We start from the raw sequence: 8,215 nt of genomic DNA on the forward strand, positions 1-8,215 counted from the left end.
GCTACCAAGGTAAAAAAAAGTTTAAAAAATGCTACCATAATTCTTGCTTCGTTAAAAATTCAGTACCAATTCATTAAACGAGGCTAAATGAATCAATCTCAGTCATTCATTTCAAATGTTTAGTTTAAGTTATATTTTCCATTCCTATTATACCCTTCCCCTCTTCCTTATAACATTTCCCTCCTACTTATTACACTACCTTCTACTCCATTAAATCATTAATGCCTCTTCAATCTCTCCATTGTTTTCCCCTATTTCTTATTTCATCAATTAGATCTATTCATTCATTCTTCCTCTATTAAATCAGGTAACATTACCATTCAATTCAATTATTCTCTCTCCTACTACATTAATCATTATTCAATTGAATCTATTCATTCATTCTTTCTATTTCTTTGAATGAAATCTGGGTTTTTTTTATTTGAATTTTGGAGCAATGTCGAGGGCTTCTTATTCTGGGTGAAGATGGGGTTGAAAAGTGTGTATGTGACATCTCAATTACCCCAGTGAAGCCATGAACACAAGAAAACAATTTCTGCATAAATAAAAATTCGAAAATTAGGGTTTGTGAAATTTAATCAAGCAATCTAACAAACAATTAACTCAGAAAATCAATCTGAAATTTGTACTACTAAATTAAAGGTAAATTAAGAATAAAGAGTAAATAAGGATGGATAAGAAACCTTACAATGAGTACAAAATGCCGATAAAGGGCTTTTCCAAGTAAATAAAGTCAAGTGATGAAGATGAATTTTGTTAGGTTAAATTCTCCAAATTTGTAGGTCAATTTGATAGAGTATGATGATGAATTTGAAAAGTTAAGTGATGAAGGTTTGATGGAGTATGAGGGTAAATTGTGTTTTATCACTGGGTAAGAGAGGGGAAGAGGTTGAAGAAGGGGTAATTTTGTCTTTTCAAATCAAAAATTGAGCTTCGGTGTTAATTGGTACTGACTTTTAACCGAACCAAGAATTATGGTAGCATTTTTTAAACTTTTTTTACCTTGGTAGCAGTTCTCAAAAAGTAGTTTACTTGTGGTAGCAGTTATCAAAAAACCCTTATATATAATTTTTAATAAATGTTTTTGTTCTTTTTGGATTTATTACACCTTTTTACCAACAACTTTCTTATATATTAATATAATACTTGGTTCACTTCTAAGGTATTCCGGACCCTTAAGTTTTACTTCGGTTTTCAAAATCGTTTTAATCTTTATTCTCGATTTAAATTTTAAGTTTTTACAAAAGAAATCCGGACTTCGATTTTAAAACCTAAGTTTACCTTGTTTTGTATTATGTTTCACTTCCCTTTTGTTTTTCACCTTTTCTTTTCTATATTTTCGCTTTTTGAGGTGTGCGTTCACCCATGGGCGGTTCTAAAGGATGTTTCATGTCAGCCGACCCCAAATTATTTTGGGATTAAGGCTCTGATGATGATGTTGTTGTTGTTGTTGTTGTTTAAGGACAATAAAAGTTCTTTAGATGATGATCGCAAAGAGTAATACTAAAAACAGCGGAGAATTATAATATAATCTTCGTAAAATGGCAGCAATTGTGATTATTATTGTTGTCATTTTCATAGTTTCATGATAGTGTTGGCGCAACACTGATATTGTTATTTGCTGCATAGTAATCTTAAATGGATTTCCTTGACATCTTTTTAACTTTGCTGATTTTGCTATTTTGCAGGCTATTTTTTTCCTAATAGTCGTTGATCGAATAATATACCTATGTTCATTTGCGACTGGGAAGGTTCTCTTCTACCTTTTCAATCTTGTACTCTTCACATATGCTGTTACCAAATATGCATGGAATATGCAGCCTTCTCAGCAATATACCGGAATTTTAGCACTGCGTGCCATTTTTCTGACAAAAGCAGTGTCCCTAGCACTACAGGCCATACAAATTCGCTATGGGATGCCATATAAAAGTGTGCTTTATCGCCAATTTTTGACAACCAATGTTTCAAGAATTAATTACCTTGGTTACCAACTCTATCGTGCTCTTCCCTTCCTTTATGAGTTGCGTTGTGTGCTAGACTGGTCATGCACAACCACGTCGTTGACGATGTATGACTGGCTAAAGGTAAAGTTAGCTTTTCCTGGATAAGTTACTGTTGCAAGTTGGGATTGTCATGTACTTTTGTTTGTGCATTTGCTATTCTCTGGTTTCTTTTGTCCAAGACTAGCTGTGATTTCTTGAATTCAGAAATAGAATATTTCTTCTTTGGCTGTTATGACATCAGAAGCAAAATAGTTAGAGCAAGGACCCAAAAAAATATATTATGCTGCATCTGTCTGTGTATATGTCTCTTAAGAATGCAAGACTTGCTTCTTTGTGACATATCAATTTGTTTTCTAATATCAGTGTGCAGGTTTTCTAGTTTTGAAGGAGGCTAGAATTGTGCTTGTTAAGAACTATAGAAAAATGTTTGGGCAGGAGGCTATAAGAAAATAAGGAAAAAGATGCATATCTCATTGTGTGCAACTGAGCAAGACATCACTAGTTGTGCCTCATACATCTCAGTTGCACCTCAACACTCATGGACATTACCATGTCCATGGTGTTTGTTAAGATTTTGCCGGTTTCTCTTTGGGCTCTTTTTAAAGCTAAGGGTGCCACATGGGGAGAAAAGATAACTAGGGAACTTAAAACATTCTAGTGATGATATTAAAATAATGCTTATCCTGATTATAAAGTTATGGGAGATCTACTTACCCACTCAATTCTGTATGATGAAGCATCATATGCATAAGCTAGGTTTGTGTAGCAAGCAGGTTAATAATTTTCTTGGAGCTGGCCTTTGAAAATTTATTTCCTTTGGTTTGAAATTTATTCAATCCTTGATGATATTTATGGTGAAAAACGGAGTGAAATTTTAATTTGGCAAGTTTTTGGTGCAGAAATCTCCTTCAAAAATCGAATTTCACATGTTTTTGAAATTGCTTCAACAGGGAGGGGAGGAAGTTATTTTGTGAGAAGACAGTTGTTACCTTTTAGTTATTTTGTTTGAGGCTTCTTAATGATTTGAAGGAACCCTCTATGTTGAGGCTTTTGCGGTTGCTATTTTTCTCTTTGTAGCCAGTTGAATGTTAAATGTTAAATTGTGCTGGAATTCCACTGACTCTGATACCATGATAGATGAACCATCTCAACCAAAACCTTAAGGTGATGATTGAGGCCCAACTATTATAATTATTCCTATTACTCTTTGTAGCCAGTTGTTTCATGTGTAGAGAGAATGAAGAATCTATCCATCGGTTATTGCTCTCTTGCCTTAGTGGTCTTATCTTTGTACTTTTGTAGCACTTATTATCCTTCTCTCTCTTTGTCATAAGTTGGTTCATCTTCTTTAAGTGTAAAGCGTATTCACAACGTTTCTACTTTCTATAGATAAGATTGCTCATTTTGAGAACATAAGCGCCAAGTCCGCGATTTGTATATGTTCATTGCCTTATGGTGACTTTAGGTACATTTGAAGCATTGATAAAAAAAGGTATAACTAGTAGTATAATTTGTTGCCAAGCTGATGCTAGTACCCTTTGGCTTGTCCCAGAAGTTGTTCAAAAGAAATTTACCAAGTCACTTGATGTAGAAATGGGACATAATTTTTTCATGGGTATTCACTAGGGACAGGCCTAAAGGCAAAGAAGTTGTAAAGTATGAAAGAATTATTGATGTGGAGTCTGACCTTCCTAGCACATCCGAGGTTCAGGCTGTTTTCAATGGCTCTATGAAGAGTTTTCGAGTTCATAACATTTATCCAAGATACTTTCGAGTTACAGGTTCTGGGGATGTAAGACCGTTCGAACCAGAGGTACATATATTTTACTTTACTTTAACTACTGTTTCAACTTTCAGGTTCATAACACTCCTTGACGAGAAGTCAATTGAAACACTAATTGTATGTGGTAGGAGTCGCCTACTTCTTTGGCAGAGAGTAAAACCGCTTCTTGTTTTCGATCCATGGAGTTTTCATTGCTGCAACGTAGTTGATAGAGACATAGAGTACATCTCAGTAATGTCATTTTGTGATGATTTATTCATGTTGTTTGTGTTTTCACTCTTTTAATTCCTGCGCATCCAATTTTCTGTAAATAGTTTGGGAGTTTACATAACTACATAAGTAATGATTTGCATATATAGTGTTGGAAACTATGGTTTAAGGTGCTCCCTCCCCTTCTCGTCAATATTGTATCCAATAAGATTCATACGTTAAGTTCTCAGGATGTGTGACGTATGTGAAACACATACTTCAGAACATTTGTTTCCTCTGTATTCTCTTTCCAGGTTGTATTTTTTTTTTTCCTTTGGCTTAGCTCATATATCATAGAACCTCTTGGTGCCCCATAAAATGTGCCTGTATGATGAAAACTTGCTTATTTTGATGAGCATATGTCTATGTTACTTGGTTCGAAGTATTTGGCATGGGACTTGTCCAAGTGTCACACTATTATTTTGTGAAAATTTCTTCTGTCATTAGTTTAAAGTGACTGTTGAAGTGTCATACGATTTCCAGAGTCTTGAATGTCAGACACGGGTAAAGGAATTAATTTGAGGATTTGAGTAGCGTAGGCGTGTGGCCATAATGGCAAGTTACATGAATTTCATGTTAGATTGTTTCTTGAGTTTCAGGTGATTGCAGTGAGTGCAGATCTGTCCATTAACCGTCAGAATCCAGAGTGGTGGTCATTCTATGATGTCAATCCACTAAATTTCACGGGGTGTAATGAACTTGTTGGGCCTATGGCAATCACAAATTCTCCCTTATGACGGAGGGTATCCGTCACAAACTTGTGACGGGTACCATATTGTCTCACAAAAAACCCATAGGGGTGAGAGAAGGAGCACATGGGGTGGGTCGCACTTGTCCCTCTACCCATTTCCACTCACAAAATAAATCGCTGCAAAGATCCACCCGTCGTCATGAGGAGACCTACTGTATGGCAATTGTAGTATCCGAAGAAACAGCACGTGAGTATAAATGATTAAATGGGAAAACACAACCTCTAAAGTTGTTGAAATATAATTTAGTCTCTTATTCTTATTCTTCTTTTTGACATATGATAGAGGGCATCTTGGGAGATACTCTAAGCAAGTTCAGCATCTGGGGGCTCTGCATCACATTTGTGCTTGCAGTTGGTCGTTTTATTAGACTGCAGTGCTCCGATTTGAGGATGAGAATTCCGTACGAGAACCTTCCTTCTTGTGACAGGTAACCCCACTTCTTTTCCATCATCCTACTGTAGCTAGAGTACTCCCAGGGTTTACTTTCTCCATCCATGAATAAACTTCTTGGTTGTCAAGGAACATAATAAAGTGCTCGATGGAGTGGAATTTCTACTCGATCGAGTGAACAGGAAAAGCCAACTGCTCGATCGAGTGAATTTTCTACTCGATCGAGTGATGCTGTTGAGGAAACTACTCGATCGAATGGGAATTTTGGTCGATTGAGTAGTATGGATAATGGGCAGCTTGATCGAGAGCCTGCTAGTACTCGATTAAGTGAGAAATCGCCTGAAAGACCTCGTTCGAGAGGAAAGAAGCGTCCAAAGGATACAGAGCTTGATCCGGCTGACACGTTGGAAGAGAGAAACAAGGGACTCGAGATACCCATCACGGTTCCCTTCCCGAGGCGTCTGCAGAATACTAAAGCTAACCAACAATTCGGCAAATTTGCCGAAATCTTGAGAAGCTTACAGGTCACTGTACCATTCGCCGAACTGCTGACATAGGTACCCTCTTATCTTAAATTTATGAAAGAAATTTTAACACGTAAGAGGCATATTAGTGATAATGAGACGGTAGCCTTGACTGAGGTGGGGACGGCCCTAGTTCAGAATAAGTTACCTCCAAAACAGTCAGACCCGGGTAGTTTCTCAATTCCATGTCATATTGATACCGATTTGATTGATAACGCGTTATGCGATCTTGGCGCTAGCGTGAGTGTCTTACCGTTGTCTCTGGCTAAGAGACTTGGTTTGACAAAGTTTAATTGCACCAACATGACTGTCAAGATGGCCGACCGTAGTATATCACGGCTATTAGGTGTGATAGTGTGGGAATTATCTGTATGCATCCCTTTAACTTTAAGGATTATAACGAATTTATCGTGATGATAACTAGTCATAAAATAAATGCATAAACAAAAGTAGAGAATGAAGAAACAACCTTCGGTCCTAGCAAAATCGGCCTAAGAACAATATCGCAATGATATTCACCTATCAGTTGCACCCAAGACGATATGAGATATGCCCTTTGTGTTCTTGCTAGAATCGATCCCCAAATTTTTCTGTAAAATTAATTAGGGTTTTGTGTTTTTGTGTTTTGATGAGAGAGGCAAGATTATGTTAGAAAATTAGGGTAAAAAATGAGCTTCCTACTCCTCTTATTCTAACCGAAAAAGAGAAGTGAATGGGGAGATTTTTACCCTCCAAATTTTCGGCCCAAATACCGAAATTAGAAGAGATTATTTTCTCTTTTTTTCGGTTTTTCTACCTACCCAAAAATAATGAGATTATATCTACTTATTTTGGTAGTATGCAAAATGTATAAAATGTATTAAATATAAATTGTCATTTATATTATTCCGTATTAACAAGTCTACACGCAACAGCTTGCGGTTGATTTATTAATACGAGTCAATAATAATTTATAATGACAATATCGTATAATTATCATTCGCTGATTAAATATAACCGATTACATTTAATTACGAATTAACATATTAATTCGTCCAAGCTAACATTATATACATTAATTAAATATAACTTATTATATTCAATTTACGAATTGACAGTTAATTCGTCTCAACTAATTTTATTTAATCGACATTAAATAATCGTCTCATCAACACATTGACTAACTGTTTAGTCATATAAGGCATCAATGTGATTACATTTCCATAACCACATCTCTCAAACACATCCATTAGGTGTGACCTTTAGGGACCAGTTGATCACCGCCATCAGTATGATAATAACGTTAAACTTTCTAGCAAGCCAACCGTTATTAGGTAATCGTTAATCAACTGATAAAATACGAAGTATACCCTTGTGAACCTGTAAGAGATTTACAAATGTTATCACACTAATTTGTGGAGGACAGAAGCTCCAACAGATAGAAGACGTACCTGTTAAGATCGGGAGGTTCTTTATTCCCGTCGACTTCGTTGTACTTGACATCCCCGAAGATGCACATACCCCTATTATTTTAGGGAGACCATTTTTATCTACTGCTCGTGCAGTAATAGACGTCGGGGGCAAGACATTAACTTTTCAGGTTGGGGACGAGGAGCTGATATTCTATCAGTCTAAGTTCAGGAGGGCTCCCATGCAAGCTCAGCCTTGCAATGCCCTCTCTTCTATTGACCTTATTATTGACACTCCAAATGAAAATTTGGAGCATTGTGCTGCTATTGTTACCCCTCTGCCTCAGATTGAGAACAAAAAGGAGGAAAGTTCGTCTGTTTTCCTTGCTGCAGGTACAGATGAAAACAATGAAGGAGCTGTCAAAGGGCATTGTGAAATTAATGTCATTCAAAGTGGGAGTAACGATGTTAAAGCCGGTGAGAAAGGAGCAAGGGTGAGAAAAGTTCGCGCATACGTGGATGTGAACTATTCTCCCCATAATGAATCAAGTTCAAGCTCATGGAAGCTGAAGAGGACGATCAATGTTGCTGAGGTGACGTCCTCCAGTCAGGAGCCCTCCGAGGGGCTACTGAATTGCTTTGGGAAGTGAGCGGGGAAATGCCCCGTGTAACACATTGTAAAAATAATTTTTGAATCCGTTGAATTTCTTTTATTGCTTTTAATTAGGACAATTAGATTTTAGACAATTTTTAGCGTAAATTAGAGACTATAGACTGTTACTTTGCGTATTTGGTATTTTGGGATATTTCTGCACATGTTTTTATGCAGGTTTGGGGAATTTTTACGCAAATTCAAAGGAAGAATGACGAATTAAAGAGCTTACACGAGAAAAAGAGCTCGATCGAGTACTTTTTGTACTCGATCGAGTGAAATGTGGTCGATCGAGTGATTCCAGTTTAGTCGATCGAGTAAAGCACAAATGGGGAGTTCTCGATCGAGTAAAATTCAACTCGATCGAGTAGCTGGATTCATGAAGTCCTCGATCGAGCAGTTCTAAACCACTCGATCGAGTAAAATGGGAATTGACACGCAGGGAGATGGATTCTAGCTCTCTGCCCTCCACTA

The 8,215-nt window shown here is 36.8% G+C and overlaps 1 long non-coding RNA gene across 1 annotated transcript; it reads left to right on the forward strand.

The window, feature by feature from the left end:
* Window positions 1–1,303: 1,303 nt before the first annotated feature.
* Window positions 1,304–7,880, forward strand: LOC141647761 (uncharacterized). Its single transcript, XR_012545823.1, has 3 exons — window positions 1,304–3,816; window positions 4,635–4,973; window positions 5,070–7,880. It is a non-coding gene; the product is annotated as an uncharacterized LOC141647761 (long non-coding RNA).
* Window positions 7,881–8,215: the final 335 nt, after the last annotated feature.

The sequence above is a fragment of the Silene latifolia genome, chromosome 3 (genome assembly GCF_048544455.1).
Source record: "Silene latifolia isolate original U9 population chromosome 3, ASM4854445v1, whole genome shotgun sequence".
Lineage (NCBI taxonomy): Eukaryota > Viridiplantae > Streptophyta > Magnoliopsida > Caryophyllales > Caryophyllaceae > Silene > Silene latifolia.